The sequence below is a fragment of the Odocoileus virginianus genome, chromosome 14 (assembly GCF_023699985.2).
Source record: "Odocoileus virginianus isolate 20LAN1187 ecotype Illinois chromosome 14, Ovbor_1.2, whole genome shotgun sequence".
NCBI lineage: Eukaryota > Metazoa > Chordata > Mammalia > Artiodactyla > Cervidae > Odocoileus > Odocoileus virginianus.
The window spans coordinates 32,011,638-32,033,354 of record NC_069687.1 but is presented as its reverse complement, the minus strand read 5'-3'; the positions used below and the strand labels follow the sequence as shown (position 1 = coordinate 32,033,354).

Genomic DNA, 21,717 nt, shown 5'->3' with positions numbered 1-21,717 from the left:
GAAGTAATTGACCCCATCCTTGTATTGATTTCAATCTACATAGTGTTTTACTTGGATCACAGGTAAACAGAATTGAATTAATCATAATGCATTGCCATCATTGGTCCAGGAACAGTTCTTCTTTAATTTTTTATTTTATTTAAAATTTTATTTTTATTTACTACCCTCCCAAAGATGTGATTAATACTCACCCAAATCAAGGCTGAATCAGAAGTAACATCTATCTTCCTATGCTGAGTTGTTGGTAGAAGGATGGCTACCTGACTTCACATGGACCAATCTTAACATCCGAGAATTTTATTTGCAACTTTTGTTGGAACCTTTGATCTATGGTATAATCTGTCTCCTGGGGTTGCTAGTGGCCAAATTTGACACTTTGACAATCCCATAACTATGAATAATTTACATCTACCTATATAGGGGTCACAAAGGGTCGGACACGACTGAGCGACTGAACTGAACTGATAGGGAAACAGTATCAGACTTTATTTTTTTGGGCTTCAAAATCACAGCAGATAGTGATTGCAGCCATGAAATTAAAAGATGCTTACTCCTTGGAAGGAAAGTTATGACCAACCTAGATAGCATATTAAAAAGCAGAGACGTTACTTTGCCAACAAATGTCCGTCTGGTCAAGGCTATGGTTTTTCCAGTGGTCACATATGGATGTGAGAGTTGGACTGTGAAGAAAGCTGAGTGCCGAAAAATTGATGCTTTTGAACTGTGGTGTTGGAGAAGACTCTTGAGAGTCCCTTGGACTGCAAGGAGGTCCAACCAGTCCATCCTAAAGGAGATCAGTCCTGGGTGTTCATTGGAAGGACTGATGCTGAAGCTTGGACTCCAACACTTTGGCCACCTCATGCGAAGAGTTGACTCATTGGAAAAGACCCTGATGCTGGGAGGGATTGGGGGCAGGAGGAGAAGGGGACGACAGAGGATGAGATGGCATCACCAACTCGGTGGACATGAGTTTGAGTAAGCTCTGGGAGTTGGTGACGGACAGGGAGGCCTGGCGTGCTGCGATTCATGGAGTCTCAAAGAGTCGGACACGACTAAGCAACTGAACTGAACTGAACTGATATATTCTTCTCTTATCTGTCTACCTATATATAACTCCCTGCCTGTCTCCTTCCCCTCTGTATACATTGCCTTTTCCATGTATGTGTGCATCTCCACAATCCTCCTTTTTTATAAGGACACTGGTCTTAGTGGACTAGGGCCTACCATAATAACTTCATTTTAACTTGATTACCTCTGTAAAGACTTTGTCTTGAAATGTTATGTTCTGAGGTACTAGAACTTAAGATTTCAACATATAAATCTGGGGGAAAATAATTCAACCAAGAAATAGAGAACTTGCTTTTTTGTTTATTACTATTGAATTAACAGTATGTTTCTCGAAAAAGCCAAAGAGGACTAGATTTAAATCCATTCCCAGAAAGGAAAGTGAGGGAAGATAAAAAGTGGAGAAATGGGAAAAAAGAAAGTTTTGCCTTCCCAGAACTTTTTTCTCCTTCTTTTGGTAACATCACCTTGATTTTGCCCCATGGTTCAACCAGGGGCTGAATCAGAGTGTACCAGTCCATCATCCTATGCTGAGTTGTTGGAGTAAGGATGGCTTCTTGACCTAACATGAGCCAGTCTTATCATCTGAGAATGTTCTTTGGGACTTCTGTTCAGGCCTTTGATCTGTGGTATGATCTGTCTCCTGGGGTTGCTGGTGGCCAACTTTGACACTTCTAGAGGACCTTAGTCAGCACAGGAGAAAGTAGATATGAAAGATGAAGCAAGACAGAATTATAACAACATCATCTTGAGTTCTTATTTTCGGCTATGCCTGAAGTTCACCCTTTAAATTTCCAAGTTACATGAACTGGTAAATTTCCTTTTGGGTTTAGGTTAGACTCCTGTTACAACCAAGAGTCTGTTTTTAAGGAAAGATAATGGGAAATAGGCAATTAAAGACGTGAGACAGTCTGTCATATGCTTCAAGTGATTGCACAAATAATGGAATAGCTCTACATTTTTCTAAAATGAACTATTACCATATTATTGTCTCTTTCCTTTTTATCTTTCTTTGATTGCTTAAAAGCTTTGAATACTGACCTCTTTTTGATTGTGCTTTTTTTTTTTTACAAAGTGTGCTTTCATATATTTAACCCCTCTTTCCTCTCCCAAAATAATCAAGTGCAAAGATTACCCACATTGTCTATAAGAGGCTGGATCTGAGCATCATTGATAAGCTTTAACTCACAGGTACTTATTAAATATTTTATTATTAAAACATATTTCTAATAAAGTTGCCATGCTATTGTTGGTAAGACCTTGAGCATATATGCTCTGAAATTCCATATTCCAGATGGAAGTATATTAATCTGTAGGTAGTCAACAATTTAGGGACAGATTGTATTCTAGAAATTTACAGTAAAAAAGGCTGGAGATTAGACTATCTTCCCACAGAAATAAAGTTAAATAAAGTTGTTGTATACTCAAGTTAGCAACTATGGAGAGAGGCGGTATAATATGTGCTAGAAAAGAACTTGGCTCCAAGACTCAGGCTACCTGGGTTCAAATCCTAGCTTTGCCACTCACAAGTTTGTCTTTGTGCAAGTTATGCCTACTAGAATACCTAAAATTAAAAAGACTGACCATACCAACAGTTGATGAGGTGAAGCAGTAGGAACATGGATACACTGATGGGGGAATGTAAAATGGTACAACCATTTTAGAATCTTTTGGTTGTTTCTTAAAAAGTTAAATTTATACCTACCATATGATGTACCATTCTACTCCCAAGAAAGTGTATTTTCATATAAAGGTTTATATGTACATATTCATAACTTTATTTGTAACAGCCCCAAACTTTAAGCTACCCAGAATTCTATCAAGCAGGGAATGAGTAAACAAGTTGTTGTCCATCTACACAATGGAATACTACTCGGCAGTAGAAAGGAACACACTACTGATACAGGTTACAACATGGATGAGACTCAAAGTAATTATATTGAATGAAAGGAGTCAGACAAGAAGAGTACTTATTGTAGCATGTCACTTGTCTAATATTCTAGAAAACAAAAAGTAATCTACAGTGATAAAAGTAGATGGAGGTTGCTTGGAGATGGAGTTGGGGAGTAGAGAAAATTAGATTATACAGAGGGATGAGGAAATTTGGGGGGGGTGGATGACTTTACAGGTATATTCACATGTCAAAATTCATAAAGCAGTATAGTTTAAATGTATGTTGTTTATTGTATGTTAATTAGACCTCCATAAAGTTGTAAAATATATGTTTATTTGTTATTTATTTTTAGATATATATTTTAAAAGATTCTCTTGAAGCTATCTAATTCCTGGAAATTTAAAAAAAACCACAAAGTATTGTATTTACACTTCCCTTACATTTTATTGGGCTTCCCTGGTGGCTCAGAGGTTAAAGCATCTGCCTGCAATGCTAAAACAACAATGGCAAAATGCTAAAACACTAGGACAAAGCAAACAAGCAGACAAAAACCAGACAATTCATTCTATTTTTAAATTAGAAATTAAGAAAATACAAAGGCAAGAAAATAATCATTTATTTTATATATCATATCAGCTTATGCCAACATTATGTATACAACTAATACAAGATATTAAGATATTAGGCACCGATATTCTATAATTCACCACAGTTTTATCTGTTTATAACAGATAAACAACACAAATCTTGTTCTATTAAGTTTTCAGCTTTTAATGACATATTTTAGGAAAACTAAGGTGTTACTAAAACTAACCCTTCAACCCTTCTACATTGTAATCTAAGAAAGAACACTCTTTGCTGGCATATTAGTTGCTGGGAGTTAGTTAATTAAGCAAAAAAGAGGTTAATGCAATGTATAGTAAATAATTCCTAGTGATCTGATGCACAGTATGGTATATATAGACAATATTTTGTTATAATTAAACTTGCCAAGAGACTAGATTTTAATTATTCCAGCCACTTACTTAAAAATGGTAACCATGTGACATGATAGAGGTGCTAGTTATAGCTGTAATGGCAATCATATTACAACATATGAATGTATCAAATTAACATGTTGTATCCGTTAATTTTACAAAATATTATATGTCAAATATATTTCAATTAAAAAGTTGTTGAAGGAGGGAAATAATACCCAAAAATGCATAGCGTGTTTCAAAAATAAAACTTGTATATTATTCATCAAACCTGCAGTGGAGACAAGTTTTTCCTTTGAATTGTCATCTGATTGGAGTTCTGAAGGTTTTTTTGCAAAAATCACACTCCCATTTGCATTATCTTCAATTTTGTGGTTTCCATTTCATTAATATGGAGATAAAATATAAGAACTTTTGTGCAGAATCTTTCTGGATTTTTACAATTAAAGATTGCTAAACAATTGCTTCACCTGCATTTGATAATACTTTTTTAAGCAATTTACTTTTTAAGCATTTGACTTAGTTTTCATGGAATGAAAGTCTTACTTATTTGCACTTGTATTTCTCATTTTATGTAATATCTAATTGAATTACTCAGATGGTATAGCGTCTGCCTACAATGCGGGAGACCTGGGTTTGAATCCTGGGTCGGGAAGATCCCCTGGAGAAGGAAATGGCAACCCACTCCAGTACTCTTGCCTGGAAAATCCCATGGACAGAGGAGCCTGGTAGGCTACAGTCCATGGGGTCGCGAAGAGTCGGATACAACTGAGCGACTTCACCTCACTTCAGTACAACTGGCATCAAAAGAATTGGAGATAAATAGCTCCAAGAGATTAAATTTGGTTAGTAGGAGGTGGGAGGGAGATTCAAAAGAGAGGGGACATATGTACACCCATGGTTAATTCATGTTGATGTATGACAGAAATCAAGCCAATATTGTAAAGTAATAATCAATCCATTAAAAATAAATAAATACTTAAAAAACTCAAATGTAGAAGCAGAAGCTCCCAGATTTGCTACCCTTAAGTGTTATGAGTCTGAAAAATATGTTTTAGAAACTAATACAACATTATAAATCAACAATACTCCAATAAAAGTTTTTTAAAATATGTTTTACTTTTAAGATATTTCTTAGAAGATTCACTCAAACACTGATTTTATACTCTGTTCTATGTAAAAATGTAAAATTAAAAGAAAAGACCATTACCACAGAAAAAAACAAAGGATGGAAGTAATTTTAAAGTAAAATTGCACAGACTAAGATAACAAAGCAAGATGCTAAAAAGAATGATTTATCCAAGCTATAATTATGAAAGAAATAAGTATTATCTTAGTGAAGTATTAAACACATTAGCATGTTAAACTTATCTATATGGTCTCAGCGGAACTAGAAATCAATATTTCATACCCTAAATGGCTAATTCTAAATATAGAAGCAGCTACTTTCCTGTATTGCAAAACAATGTTTATATCACTATTTCAGTTAATAAAAACAAAAACATGCTGCTGCTTTGTTTACACTGTTTATCAGTTCTTCCACTTTATCTATTTCTACATCCTCCACACCAATTCATGAGTGCATTTGGGTATTTTCTAGTATTCAAGCTATATGGCAGAATTTTAACTTTGACATATTTTGTGGAATTACATAAAAGAAAAATAATAGATCTTACATCAACAGCTAATTTATCATTTTCATCCTCTGAATGGATTCCGATGGAATATAATGGTGTACTTTAATGAACAACTTATTTTCTTGGGGGATAAAGGTGATCCTGAGGAGTCTCAGCAATGATCAGGCCACAGTGGACTATGGCCTCCACAGTTGCTTCTTCACAATTACTACTTGGCAGTGAAACACTGAGATGGCTGCATGGACGTTTTGAGTTACAAAAATCTTTCCTAGCTTTTCTCGTGGTAATCAGAATCTATTCTAACAGTAGAATAACCTCTGTCTTTGCTGGCACAAGGAGTCCGAAGAGAACAGATGGTACTCATAGTTTCAAGTTCAGAGAAATTCTTCTTGCGTTCCCTAGTAGAAGTGTTCTTTTGAGAATGATAATCTAATCTGACAAAGCCCAAAATTTCAGAAAGGAGAAGCACAAAATCTGAAAAGATATCACTGATAATGATGGTGAGAGGGACTAATCTCCCTTCTAACTCTCATTTTCTGAATCTATATATTCCAACCATTAGTGAATTAGCACCATATATAGATCACTGGGGCTTCCCTGGTGGCGCTAGTGGTAAATAACATGTCTGCCAATGCAGGAGACAGGAGACACAGATTTGATCTCTGAAAGAGGGCATGGCAACCCACTCCAGAATTCTTGCCTGGGAAATCCCATGGATAGAGGAGTCTGGTGGGCTACAGTCCATGGGGTCACAAGTCAGACACGACTGAAGTGACTTAGCAGGCATGCATGCAACTGTTCCCTAGCTAATATATTTCTTTTTCAAATATAACTCCTAAGAGATAAAATAATTCCCCACCACTGACAATAGAAAGATGGATGAAGAAGGAGAGAAGAGCAAAGTTTGGGGCCAAAAAGGACCTTACCAACTCTGGTAACCCAGAATTTAACCCAGTCCAGGCTCCTAATAAATGGTAGAGCTGGGGAGGGTTACATATTCATTAATAGTAGTTTTCTTCACACACACATAGGTCACTGATTCAAAACTTCCCCCACATTTTTGGGAGAGTGCTCTCACCTTCTCAGAACACCGTTCTCGAATTGGAGAATTATACCTGAGCCTGTTAAAGCTCATTTAACCATCTAATAAGCTAGATTGTTGTCATTCATTGTTCAGTCACTAAGTCGTATCTGACTCTGCAAGTCCACTAGGCTGCAGGCTGACAGCTGCAGCCCGCTAGGCTCCTCTGTTCATGAGGTTTGCCAAGAAGAATACTGGAGTGGGTTGCTATTTCCTGCTCCAGGGGATCTTCTCAGACCAGGGATAAAACCTGGTGGGTTCTTTACCTGTCAATGCATTCTCCTGCATTGACAGGTGGATTCTTTACCACTGAGCCACAAGGGAAACCAATAAACTAGATACTTGGAGGTAAAGAGGTATGAGACAAAATGAATGTGTCTCATGCTCATGTACCCACGGACACACCGTTTTGCCATAAAATAGGTCCCCTCGGTAGAGATAATGCTGTGCTAGTGGCTGTGAGGCTAAACCAGTCGTTCTGTAAGCCTCTGAAACCATCCTCCCACAGCTCAGCCAAGACTGAATCAGAAGTAACATCTAATTCAGAGAAAATGCAGTGACTTGTGCCTCCATCGATATTTAAAACACTTCAGGATATGTCTAAAGAATTCATTACATCCCTGTGTCCTTTACTTATTTAGTCTTTACAAAACCTTTCAAATGAAAAACATTTGGGACCCACCTTGACAATCATCATCATCAAACGACTGCCACTGCAGGTCCCAGCGCTGAGCTTTCCACCTGTGCTTCCTCTCAGCCTCTCGCAACTGAGAGTCTCAGGAATTGCAAAGGGGTCTTACCGCTGTGAGTTCCCAAGTCCCATCCTAAGGGCCTGTTTTCTAAGTCTACTCTTGGTGCCAATTGTCTTGGTTTGGTATCTTAGATCAGGTTTCCTAGGAAACATACTCTGGGGTGGATATTTATATGCAGGAGGTATACCAAGGAGTGTTCTCTACAGCAACACCTGTAAGGGAGTGATAAAAGCAAGAAGGAGCAGAGGGAAAAGCTAAACTGTGACACAGCTACAACAGAGGCTTTGGGTGGGTTCCATGGAAATTTGGAGCTGAGCTGGTCTTTCTGTTAGAGATGCCTCAAAGTGAAGCAAGGTTACTTTACCTCCGGACTGCCCTGGAGGCTCAGACAGTAAAGCATCTGTCTACAACGTGGGAGACCCGGGTTCAATCCCTGGGTCGGGAAGATCCCCTGGAGAAGGAAATGGCAACCCACTCCAGTACTCTTGCCTGGAAAATCCCATGGATGGAGGAGCCTGGTAGACCATGCAGTCCATGGGGTCTCGAAGAGTCGGACACGACTGAGTGACTTCACTTTACTTTACCTCCAGCTCTACCAGGCTTTGGGTTGGGCTGTGGAGAGGAGCTGCCAGCCCGGGGGAGGCAGCTCCTTTTGGCCAGTTGTTGTTGACGGTCAGTTTCTCAGTCGTGTCTGACTCTTCTCGACCCCATGGACGGCAGCACGCCAGGCTTCCCTGTCCTTCACCATCTCCCACAGCTTGCTCAAACTCATGTCCACTGAGTCGGGGATGACATCCAACCATCTCATCCTCTGTCATCCCTTTCTCCTGCCTTCAATCTTTTCCAGCATCAGAGTCTGGCAACCGTCACCAAAGGCAGGGTCCAGGTGGTACACCCTGAGTTTACTACTTTTTAAGACAAAGCAGAGTTAAGACAAATGCTTGCTGTAGATACTCTATTTGGGAAGTGATCTCAGGGAGCAAGAGTGAGGCACAGGAGAGTGATAAAGAAGGAAGAAAAACAAAGATGTGCAATATGGCTGGTTGCTTCTTTAAAAGAATGCTGCTCATGTGAGTGATCTCAGGAGCCTTAGGAAGTGCAGCCCAGAAGTTTCCACCTGGGGCAAAAAGAGAAAAACACTTCTCAGTCGGCTCCCCATAGTCACGGGTGGTGCCATGGGCATTAAACTTCCCTATGTTTCTAGGTTTCCCATGTGTGAGCACTGAGAGTATCAAGAGAAGGTGCTGTCAGGTTGTATTTGCATGAAGCTTGTAGAAGCCAGGATGGAACCAGCTACCTGGGAGCAGAGTGCAATCAAAGAGTATCTACCACTTCTGAAAATATCTGGCAGAATTTAAAATGTAAACACTGTGATCCATGAATGTCACTTACAGGAGTTTATGCTAAAGAAATTTGTGTTTAGAGGTGCAAATATCTGTGTAAGTTTGATGGGCTTCAGGGCTCGCTGCCTGGGTTGGAGGCCAGGCTCTGCCACTGTAGATGAGGCACCTATAAACGATGTCTTGTCTCACATAGGGTTATTACTGACCAGGGTTCTTGACCCTCCCCAAACAATAGAAATTGACTAGAGGCCAGACTACAAATTCAGGCAAGGCTTTATTGGGCCCATGCGGCAGCAGTGGGGAACAGGAACAAATGACAGGTTTCCTTGCTTGCTCCTTGGGGAGGGAGAGGGGACGGCAAGCTTGTTCCAGTTTCTTACATGGGGTGAGGTAGGGGTGTGTCCAGGAGTCAGGCCAGAAAGGTGGCTTAGGTGTTTTGTCCACCAGTTAAGTGGTGTTGAGTGCAGGAGTCATGCTCCGTACTCTGTTTATGCTCCTGACACCCTGTTTTTATTCCAAGCTCTTCAAAAGCGGCAGTTGGGTTTTTTCGGTCTCTTTGTAACATGTGGGTCTGAAATTGGCACCCACTGTGCATGGACGCAGTTATTTTCAGTCCCACCTGGTTTCTTTGCATTTTGTTCCTGGAGGAGGGGTGTGTCCAGGTGCAAGCATTACAGCACTGCTGCAACGGGTCCCAGGTCCCAGACCTGGGTCATAAGAGTATGAAATGTGTTAAAATATGCAGTAGGCTTTAAAGAGCGCCTTGCATGTGGCAAGGTCTCAATGCATGTCAGTTATGATTACTCTTACAAGGATATTTATTATGACTACTATTTGTAGTGATAAAGATAAGAACCTAAATATCTATTAATTAAATACTGAAAAAGGAGATTATAGTATGACCACACATAGGAACGCATCACATGCAACCTACGTTGTAAAGTGCAGAAAACAAAGTGGTGAAAAGTGTGCCTGCCCTGCTTCCCTTGTAAAATACGTGTGTAAGTACATACGCAATACAGATTTATTAGTGTTTATGGCTAGCTGGTTCTCTTCTGCCTCCTGAGCACACAGAAGATTGTTCGTTCCAGTTAAGTGGGCCATGTGATTAGCTCTGGTCAGTGTGAGACCAAGGAGGGGAGACAAGGCCCTGCGTAACCTCTCAGGCCTCTCTTGCCTAGAAGCTGCAAGCTGAGATGGCAGAGACACGAGGTGACACAGTGTAAACATGTAGACTGATGCAGAAACGAAACACTGTTCTATGCTTGGCCATTGAGATTTTGGGTTAAATTTGTTACCATAGCACAATCCCGTCTGTCTTGACTAGTAGAATATGATTCCATGGAGGAGATGAAAAAATTGAAAACACTAGCTGCTCCCGGGGAGGAAAACGTGGGGGGAACCAAAGGTCAGGGGTTTGAAGGAGACTTATTTTGCCCTCCATACCCTTTCATATAACTTGAAATTTTAAATTACAAGTATATAACATTTAAACATCAATGTAGTAATTAGCCTCCAACTAATAAAAATAAATGGAAAAAAAATTTAAAAAAATAAAAAAAAATAATAAAAATAAAAACAACAACAAAAAATAAATAAACATCAATGTAGTTTGGGTCTGACAGAAATCCTCAGCCTTCTCTAAAACTTAGGAGAATCTGCAGCCCTCACCCCCTGAAAAACAGAACAGAAACAAAAGAAAAAAACCTCCCACCCTCACCTCCCCGAGGAGACAAAAACAACAGAAATCGTTTAGCCTGATTACACTATTTTCTCCAAGAATGTTTAGCAGCTTCAATAAAGATGCAGGATAAGAACCTTTTGGGTGAGGAAGGCAGTAAATGTAGGAGGGAGTGCTGTGTGTGGTAATAGATGGGGAGAAAGTTGTGGGGTCGTTTCACTGGAGGTCTCCAAGGAGCAAAGAGTTTATGTAGTGGTGACAGTGGAAAGAATGAGGGGGGATAATTTCTGGTAGTCAGGAGTTAGACACTTGAAGAAAAGATTTACTAGTTAAGACAGAGTCTGGGAACTGACAGCTGAGATAGGGTAAAGTTAAAAGGTAGCATGATTTTGCTATTTTAATAAGATACTATAAAAATTGGTCTTCTTTCATAGCTCATGATGCTGATAATATTCTGACTGATTTCAAAATACACAGCATATTTCATAGCATAGAGGGTGATGAGGAAAGAAACCTTTATCATTTTTCCCTCAGTAGTGTTTGCAGAGACATTTCTGATTTTTCTATACATTTTACCTGCAAAGGATGGCATGACATATTGCAGATCAATAGGAACCAAGCCGGATATTTGCAAACAGTTATGACAAAAGAGGATGGCAGCTTCAGAGTAAGGATGAATAGTGGGGAGGATCAAAGATAATCTTGACAGATAACTCAGTTAAGAGGGAAATTGCAAAGTGTTTAAAGATCCCAACTCGGGGGATTTCCCTGGCAGTCCAGTGATTAAGACTCCGCCCTTCCATTGCAGGGGGCAATTCATACCAATAGGTCATTTTATGGGATTACATCTAAAATAATAAATAATATTTATATACATGATTCTCTTGAGTTATAGAAAATTTTTCTTGGTGACTAGAGAGCTATAGCATTTTGTAAAATAGATAAAGGATTTTTGTTCACGCGAAATAATAGAACTTTTCTCAATAATACTATAATATTGTGGGAGAAGATTAATTAATCAGAGTAGTTATTTAGGAACTATGGCATGACTAAACCACCAGATGGGTGCTGTTTGATGACCTCTGTTGTCCCTGAACCTAATGTACTTCTGGTTCATTTGGAGCGATGTGTAATAACAGAATATTGTTCACAAGAATGATGGAAGTAAAATGAAGTAGTAATCATGGATGAATCACAAGGTAAAAAATAAAATTGGTGTAGAAACTCAGAGAATGATGAACTCAGTGTATTTGAAATATATAGTGAAGGCTCAATGGGGGTTATTGTCAAGTGGATTTGGAATTAGGAGACCTGGGTTAGAATCTGGTTCTGTCATTTGCTAGTTTGTGACCTTGGGCATGTTTACTTAATTTGCCTCTGCTTCTTAAGTTGTAAAGTAAGAGTGACATTATTTACCTTGCCATATTGTGAAGAGTGCATTGTGTTATGATCAGTGCCTAGTTGCCCTCATATCTATTTCTTGCCATTTCTGTATCACAGTTGTGTGGGGGTGGCAAGTGTTTGGATTTTCCTGGGTACTATGGATTGAATTGTGTCCTGTCAAATTAATATATTGAATTTCCTCAACTCCTCAATATGGCTACATCTGGAGATAGAGTCTTTAGGAGGTTGTTAAGGTGAAATAGGGTTTTCCAGGTGGCTCAAGGGTAAAGAATCTGCCTGCCAATGCAGGAGACACCAGAGATGTGGGTTCATCCCTGGGTGCGGAAGATCCCCTGGAGGAGGGCGTGGCAACCCACTTCAGTATTCTTGTCTGGAGAATCCCCATGGACAGAGGAGCCTGGCAGGCTACAGTTCATAGGGTCACAAAGAGCTAGACACGACTGAGAGACTTGGCACACAGCACACACAAGGTTAAATGAGGTCAAAAGAGTGGGGCCCTAATCCGAGAGGACTGTGGCCTTATGAGAAGGGGAGAGAATGATCTCTACCTCCTGCTTCCAATGGCTGTGTGAGAACACAGCAAGAAGCCTGCCTTCTACAAGCCAGGGAGAGAATCCTCACCAGAAAATGGCCACGCTGGCACCTTGAGTTGGGACTTTCCAGCCTTAAGAACTGTGAGAAAAACACTTCTGTTCTTTAAGTCAGCCAGTCTATGGTATTAATATTTTGTTACGGCTGCTGGAGCTGATTAAGGTACCAGGTTCCCATGTCAGGAGCATCAGGCCAATGGCAGGTACAGGAGGAGACTGAAAAGTGGGATGAAGGGAAAGGCTAGAGTGTTTCTCTTCTTCTCTCTGCCTAAGTAGCATCTCCAGCCTCCTTCATGACCTCAGCTCCCTGCATTTAGGCAGACTGCTACTGCTACTTCTGCTGGGAAACTATGGGCCTGGGTTCCGGTAATGCCACCTCCTTCTTTTGCTGGCAGCTCTCTGCTCTTACTCATCTCTGAGTTGCCTTAACTGTCTCCTATTTCCCTTTCACCTCTTGCATCACCTGTGTTATCAATTTTGTGTATTAAGGTCCCTCTGTCATTAGTATGTAACTATGTCTTCTATTCTCTGGTCAAATTTTGACTAAGACAAAGAGTAAATTTTAAAATGTAATCTTGTGAAGCTATTTGCAATGTGCCATACTAGTAATAAATATATACACACACACAGATGTCATACTATACATATCTGTTTTTACCTGTCCTTACAGCTGTGTGACCATGTTTGTGGTGTCTTTTTTAATCTAACTTATAATTCCAGAGAACCCAAAGAGGGCCCATCACAGGGCACAAAGCTAGTCTAATTATAGTCTCTTTCTCAGAAACTGGAACTAAGAAATACAGAGGGACATTCTAGCTGGTGGTAGTCACTGAAGCTGAGAAGCCAAGTTATGAAGTCATGTCTGATGACCATGTTCTGATAAGCAGAAGCTAGTTAGCAGAGAGAGAGGACCAGTGTGTAAGTCACATGGCTTCTGGGAAGTAGAGAGTGTAGCCTTGGTTCCAGATAACTTTCCATCCCCCAGTTCCAGTCTGAAACAGGCATGGTATAGTCCTACCACTACATTTTATGAGATTATTTTATGTGCTTTCCATAGGTGTATCTGCATTAGGGTTAGCTTACTTGGATATCTGTGTTTTTGAATCCTAATTAGGACTTCCTGTACACACACACACACACACACACACCCCTTCAGATTTTGAGCTGATCTTAAAAACACTTAGCTTGGGATGGGGCAGAGAGACAGTTATATATAGTTCTGTTTAGGATGAACAACATGAGGAAAAGTTTGTGGATAAGAGAGATTAGACTCTAGAATAGCTTGTTGACTGCTCTGCTTGCTCTTAACTAAAGAGAATTTAATCAAGATATCTTAAAGGTTTGGGTGAAATTGTTTTAAAATTAACAATAGTTGGAATTTTATCATCTTTATTCTTTATAGTTAGCTAATAAGGTTGCTGTTCCCTGATGCTTACTTTAAAATAACATAGGTTTATCACTGAAAGTATCAGTAATCATTACATTAAAATGCATTAAAAACTAAATTTATAAGCAGCATGCTTCCTCCATGCCCTGAAGGTCATGCCACTAGGCTTCTGCAAAATCAGGTCAGGAAGAGAATGCAGTAAAAAGGGGCTTTCTCTGGAAACTATCCTATTTGTAATTTTATGAAGATAAATTCTTGAAACTCATTCAGACCACTTAATGGATCTTAATGACCAGACACAACACAGGTTTTGTGTGTTGGTTTGTCCTGCCCTCAAGTATTTTGCAGTCATTCATTCCCTGACCAGAGCATCTTGATACTGAGATGAATATCATGCCTGTGTTGATCAACATTTACATTCTAAAACAGATTAAAATGTTTTTTGGTTTCAATGTGAAATACCAAAACCAAGAGGGGACTTGGATGGAAATGTGAAATGGGCTGCCAGAGAAAAGTCCCAGTTACAAAGTTTTAAAAGATATTGGTCAACTTCACCAGTATCTAGGATTGTTTCTTTTCAAAAAAAGAATATTTTCTAGACACAATATTTGTGGGTACTATAGTATGTTTTAGCTGATTACACAAATCTATTTGTTGTCAAAGGGCAACATTTATCTTAACGAACTTTTTGATCACAGTCATGTATTTTTTATTATCTTGAACTATATAATTGAGCCATCATTAAAGATCACATAACCCATGTGATAAAACACAAGAGTTTCTCCCCACTCCAAGTATTGAGTGATATTAATGATACCAATAATTATTTATATGTTACACGTATTTGACTGCTACTGTAAAATGGTCAAATGTTCAAAGTTAAGATAGAGAGTGTTATCATTTATGTTATCAGAAACAATCAGTAGGATGGGAAAAGGTTGGATTGAAAGTTTGAGGTTAGCAGATGCAAACTGATAAATATAGAATGGGTTAACAGCAAAGTCCTACTGTTTTGCACAGGGAATTGTATTCAATATCCTATGATAAACCATAATGGAAAAGCATATGAAAAAAATTTATACATTTGTGTAACTGAGTCACTTTGCTGCACAGCAGAACTTAACACATTGTAATTCAATTACACTTCAATTTAAAAATAAATTAAAGGAGCTTCCCTGGTGGCTCAGGGGTAAAGAATCTGCCTTCCAATCCGGGAGATGCAGGTTCGATCCCTGATCAGGGAAAATCCCACATGCCACGGAGCAATTAAGTCTGTGTGCCACAACTATTGAGCCTGTGCACCAGAGCCCAGGAGCTGCAACTACTGAAGCCTGCCTGCCCACAAGCCTGTGCTCTGCCAACAGAAGAATAATAATATAATAATGTGTGTTCAGTCCTGTCCAACTCCTTGTGACCCCAGGGACTATAGCCCATGAGTCCCCTCTGTTTGTGGGATTTTCCAGGCAAGAATACTGGAGTGGGTTGCCATTTCCTTCTCCAGGGGATCTTCCAGACCCACGGATTGAACCCCAGCCTCCTGCATTGGCAGGTGGATTCTTTACTGTAGTGCCTTCTGGGAAGCCAGCAACAAAAGAAGCCTCCTCAATAAGAAGCCCTCATGTTCTTAGAGAAGAGCTCAAACAGCAACAGATACCCAGCACAGCCAAAAATGAATAAAGTTATAAAAAAAAATTAAAAAAAGAAACAATCAGAAGTCATTATTAGAGGCAAGACTGATCCTAGTTTTCTAAACCTGTTCCTTTGTCTCTTTTACAGAACCATACTTCTATAAAACGGTCACAGGGCATAAATTTTCTGAAACCTAATTTTGATGAATTAATTTATTAATAGTTGACCTTTCTATTGAAGGCTTCAATAATATAATGTAAAATTAGTACCAGAAAATATTTCTTTAAATGGCAGGTGTCTTGTCCATTTTATAATTGTTTTTAAAATAAGACAAAATTATTTGTTGTCAAGATCTGTCTTTTAAGTTCTGTCACTTTTCTTTTTTTTAAAGTTCCACTTACCCTTCTGATACCTATTTTGACATCACCATGAGATGAACCTACTTCATAAGGCCGGTGGTCCCAGGAGGTGGATGGGAGACATGTGGAGCAGAGCTGCCTCAGACAAGCTGCCCTAACAAGCTCAGCCTAGCTCAGCCAACCGCGAGCTCATGGGCTAAATATGTACCTATTGATGTAAGGCTAATGAAGATTTGTGGTTGTTCCTTAGGTGTCATTGTTGTAGCCATAGTTAACTGGTAGAACAGTAATGGTAGTTTATTATTGAACTCAGTAGTTCCAATAATAAACTTTTGGTTCCCTGTTTTGTGATTGTGACAAATTTAATAGCTTCCCTAGTGGGTTGGTTTATGGTGCTCTAGGAATCAGTCTGGAAGCCCAGTCTAGAGTTTGCTGCTCCAGTATTCAATTCCCTTTCTGCTTGAAGTAACTGCACAACCCCACATCCGTTAGGGTGGCTACTATAGAAACACAAAACAGAAATTACAAGGATGTGGAGATATTGAAACATTTTCACATTCTTGTTGGGGATGTAAAATGGTACAACTTCTATGGAAAATAATATGGTAAGTCCTCAAAAACTAAAAATAGAATTATCACGTGATACAGCAATTCCACTTCTGGGTACATACCCCCCAAAATTGAAAGCAGTGACTTGAACAGAGATTTGTACACCTGTGTTTATAGCATTATTCACAATAGACAAGGGGTGGAACCAATCCAAGTGCTCATCAACAGACAAGTGGATAAACAAACTGTGGTATATACAAACACTAGAATATTTAAAATACTTAATAGAATACTTAAAAAGGATGGAAATTCTGGCACATGCTACAACATGGATGAACCCTGAGGCTATAACATTCAGTGAAATAAGTCAGTCACACAAGGACAAATATTATTATGATTCAGCTTATCTGTGGAACTTAGGGTAATCAAACTCAAAGAGATAGAAAATAGAATGGTGATTCCCAGGTACTGGAGAGAGGGAGTTCCTGGTATTATTGCTTAATAATACAAAGTTTCAGTTTTGCAAAATGAAAAGAGTTCTGGAGATGGATGGTGATAGTGTTTATCTGACAGTATAAATGGACTTAATGCCACTGAACTGTACATATAAAAATGGTTAAAGACATAGAAAACAAACTTATGGTTACCAAAGGGAAAAGGAGGGAGGGATAAATTAGGAGCTTGGAACTAATAGATATGCACTACTTTATATAAAATAAACAAACAACATTTATAGCACAAGGAGCTATATTCAAAATCTTGTAATAACCTATAATGGAAGAGAATCAGAAAAAGAATATAAATATATATATATATCACTTTGCTGTACACCAGAAAGTAACACAATATTGTAAATCAACTGTACTTAAAAAAAAATAGTGCTGGGCATACACACCAAGGAAACCAGAATTGAAAGAGACACGTGTACCCCAATGTTCATCGCAGCACTGTTTATAATAGTCAGGACACGGAAGCAACCTAGATGTCTATCAGCAGATGAATGGATAAGAAAGCTGTGGACATGTACACAATGGAATATTACTCAGCTATTAAAAAGAATACATTTGGATCAGTTCTAATGAGGTGGATGAACCTGGAGCCTATTATACAGAGTGAAGTAAGCCAGAAAGAAAAACACCAATACAGTATACTAATACATATATATGGAATTTAGAAAGATGGTAACGGTAATCCTGTACGCGAGACAGCAAAAGAGACACAGATGTATAGAACAGTCTTTTGGACTCTGTGGGAGAGGGTGAGGGTGGGATGATTTGGGACAATGGCATTGAAACATGTATATTATATGTGAAACGAATCGCCAGTCCAGGTTTGATGCATGATACAGAGTGCTTGGGACTGGTGCATTGGGATGACCCAGAGGGATGGGATGGGGAGGGCGGTGGGAGGGGGATTCAGGATGGGGAACACATGTACACCCATGTCGTATTCATGTCAGTGTATGTCAAAACCAATACAATATTGTAAAGTTATTAGCCTCCAATTAAAATAAATAAATGTATATTATTTTTAAAAAGATGGTAAATTTTATGTCTCTTTCCACCATGAAAAATTATTTTAAAATGAAAAAAATAACTAGAGAGATTTAGTTGTCTATACTAAAACCTGAATGATTCACATCAGATAAGAGCAGAGAAGGACCATACCAATCTTTGAGGATGATTCCCAAACTGGGCCTCTGTATCTGATGTCATGCATGACATTCTGCATGTCCCCACCTGGTGGAGAGAGCCTAATTAAGGTTAAGCGAGAGACCCTTTTTTTTTTTTTTTTTTGATCATGAAAGGGTGTTTCTTCCTAATCTCAGTGAAGAATGGAAAGTAGAGAATTCAGTCTTAAGGTGTCTCATATCTACAATTGTTTTCTTTCGTATGAGTCTCTTCTGTGGCCTGTGTACACTGGTTACTCCAAGTGTACTCATTAGGATGAGCAACTAATGAGCAGCTCATTAGGATGACTGTCCACTCGGATGAGGGTATTACAAATACCACATAAGCAGACCCAGAAACTCATGGAGCCTTCCTGGTGGAGCTAGGTGTTCCCTTGTGAGGCCACCCATACCTGCCTCGACTATTCTGAGAAGAGCCAGACCATCTCTCCAGCTTTCCTGCAGATCCCTGGGACCTGGGATTTGAATTTCAGAGATGCACTATGACGCCTGAAAATGGACCATAATTCAGTCCCAGTAATTCCCAGCAGAAAAAAGTCAGGAAGTCCTAGTGTGATAAACTGAGATGGGTGTGGAGTAGGTTGTGGGAGCAAAGAACAAATTGGGGAAAAGCAAAGTGAAAGGGTGGAAGACAGTTGCTAAAAGAGGGAACCTGGGACCTAGCTTTCCCTTTTACTGAGTCCTGGTTGCACAATGTGCAATGAATCAGCCTGGGTTAAAGGCACAGGTGGAGATAAAATGTAAATTACCTTGTTTTTCATACAAGAAAATTATTTTATTAAAACTGGTAAAAATTCTTGCCTTGAACCTTACTCTTTTTACCTTCTGTGTTAAAACTATTAAGAGGAAAAAGCCGCTGCAGGTGAAGGTTGGCTTGAGGAGTTACGCTGGGCTCTGCCTCCCTATCAAACTTTGTTCCTGGTTCCTGTCTTGTTGATTCCATACCCACATTATTGCTGTAGAACCAAGAGGGTTGACCACTCTGGCCCAAACCTTGAGGAACTCAATCTAATTGAGGACAGTTATATAGACAGATTCAAATAGCAAGTGCTAAAACAGAGACAGAATTTAAGTGCTAAGAAAACAGAGGATGAAGTAGCAAATTCTACCTGGGGCCATTAAAGATGTATGAACACAAAAGCTCTGAAAGATGAAGAGGAGATATCCAAACTGAGAGGTGAGGACATTTCAGGCAGAAGGACCACAGGTCTTCTCTGCCTAGTTGTGATTCTTGGGACCTTCATTTTTAGGAAAGTTAACATTGTAGGGCTGATTGTGAACTTGGAGATTCCCCATGTGTTCCCTGACTACTGTTGGGGAATGAGAGTCCATTTGGAAAGTTAGAGTTTGGAGAAGTTTTTTGAAAAGTTAACTCTCCTTGGAGAAACTGTCTCTGATATGTAGCTTCTAAAAAGGTAGGCATTTGCTTCTTATGAATTGAGAATTTCAATGGATGAGCTATATAATTTGAAAGTAATAGCCACAGAAAACATTAGTGAGGGTCAAAGCACAAGTCTAAAGTCAACTTGGCGTGTATATTGCTTTTTGATTAAAGGAACAGAATAGCTAGAGTTCAAATTTCAAAAGCAATTATCAAACAAGTTTGGGCAAGGTGTGAATTCAAAGCCCACATTTTTCATCTAAAAATCCACTTCTTTTTTTTTTTAATGAAGTCTTTTATCTTTTAAAATGCCATTATAAAATGAAGATTTTGGAGAGTTTTGAGTAAGGAGTGAGGATGTTACTTTTATTGCAGGGCTAAACAAATACTGAAGACCCTTTTTATTTTCTTTTTTTGATAGAAGTTTTTAAAATTTAGGTATGCTTTTCATTTCTGTTACGGAGGTAATATGAAAGTCATTTTCACTTGAATATTTGTATTTGTAAGACAGTCATTATTTGTAGGAGATAAGATACTGTGAAGGAAAATAGTAATAATGAATATGTAACCCTCCCCAGTTCTACCATTTATGAAGAGTCTGGATTGGGTTAAATTCTGGGTTACCAGAGATGGTAAGGTCCTTTTTGGCCCCAAACTCTGCTCTTTTCTCCTTCTTCACCCGTCTTTCTATTGCCAGTGGTGGGAAATTATTTTATCTCTTGAGAGTTATATTTGAAAAAGTAATATATTATTAGTTAGGGAACAGACTGCTGCTGCTAAGTTGCTTCAGTCATGTTTGACTCTGTGTGACCCCATAAACGGCAGCCCACCAGGCTCCACCGTCCCTGGGATTCTCCAGGCAAGAACACTGAAGTGAGTTGCCATTTCCTTCTCCAATGCATGAGAGTGAAAAGTGAAAGTGAAGTCGCTCAGTAGTGTCTGACTCAGCCACCCCATGGACTGCAGCCTACCAGGCTCCTCCGTCCATGGGATTTTCCAGGCAAGAGTAGTGGAGTGGGGTGCCATTGCCTTCTCTGTAGGGAACAGACTAGATGGCTGTAAAAAAGAGACCCCCAAATATAGTAGCTTAAGCAAGATAGACTATGTAGTTCTCCCAGGGAAACCTGGAGAGGCATTCTAGTGACAATATGACTGTTCCATGGTGCCAGGAACCCTATCTTGTTACTCAGACATCATCAGCACTCAGGTTCTATCCATTGTTTGGAAATGTTTCAGCTACAACCAATGATCAATTTGCTGTGAAACTAACGAAGATTTAGCTTCAAGATCCTTCACTTCCATGTGTTTTGCCCACATGTTATGTAGTGTAGGGGTTGTAGGCTTTTCTGGGATATGACTATAAGGGCATTTTTGTGCAGAGACACCTTTGGTGAAGTCTAAGGACCCTTTCTCTGAGTGTTTTTAAAAATTTAAGGTAAGATACACAGGATTACAAAGAAAAAACTATTAAAGATCAATTGTCAAAATATACTGTTATATAGAAATATATACTTTTTATTAATGCTTTTAATAATAAGACCTAGTGATGGAACTAATGACTACAGTAATTTGGAAGTAGTGATGGACATTAATGATATTTCACATATTTGCATTAATTGAAATGTCATATGAACACATTTAGTTTCTACTAGTGACAAAGAAGACTCTTGAGAGTCCCTTGGACTGCAAGAAGATCAAACCAGTCAATCCTAAAGGAAATCAACTCTGAATATTCATCAGAAGGACTGACACGGAAGCTGAAACTCCAATACTTAGGCGCTCCAGTACTCCAATACATCTGATGCGAAGAGCTGACCAAGTAGAAAAGACCCTGATGCAGGAAAACATTGAAGACAGGAGGAGAAGGGGAAGACAGAGGATGAGATGGTTGGATGGCATCATCAATTCAATGGACGTGAGTTTGAGCAAACTCCAGGAGATAGTGAAGGACAGGGAAGTCTGTTGTGCTGCCGTTCTTGGGTTGCAAAGGGTTGGATACGACTGAGAGATTGAACAACTACAAGTGACAAAGTTACAGGCAAAGTAAATATAACTATGCTTTATTGTCTACATTTAGAGTAGAGGGGAAAATAATAAAAATTATACTCCTTGCAGTAGTAGATCTAAGTGGCACATTTTCATGAATTCTACACTGGTTTTCTAAACAAGAAAGAACCGTTATCATTGTATTTGATTATGTTTATTTTTCATCTCCGTTTCTCTCTCTGTTAATTTCTTCTCATTTTCTTTAATGTGTTTTGTATTATCTCAGGATTTTCTTCCATGTCAGTAAATCAG

General features: G+C 39.1%; 1 long non-coding RNA gene across 2 annotated transcripts in view; it reads right to left on the bottom strand.

Moving 5' to 3' along the window:
• Positions 1–1,367: 1,367 nt before the first annotated feature.
• LOC110141569 (uncharacterized) overlaps positions 1,368–21,717 on the bottom strand; it is a 36,351-nt gene continuing 16,001 nt past the window's right edge. For both annotated transcript variants that reach the window (XR_011491192.1, XR_011491194.1), the window contains exon 5: positions 1,368–1,748. This is a non-coding gene — a long non-coding RNA (uncharacterized lncRNA). The remainder of the gene's footprint in view (positions 1,749–21,717) is intronic.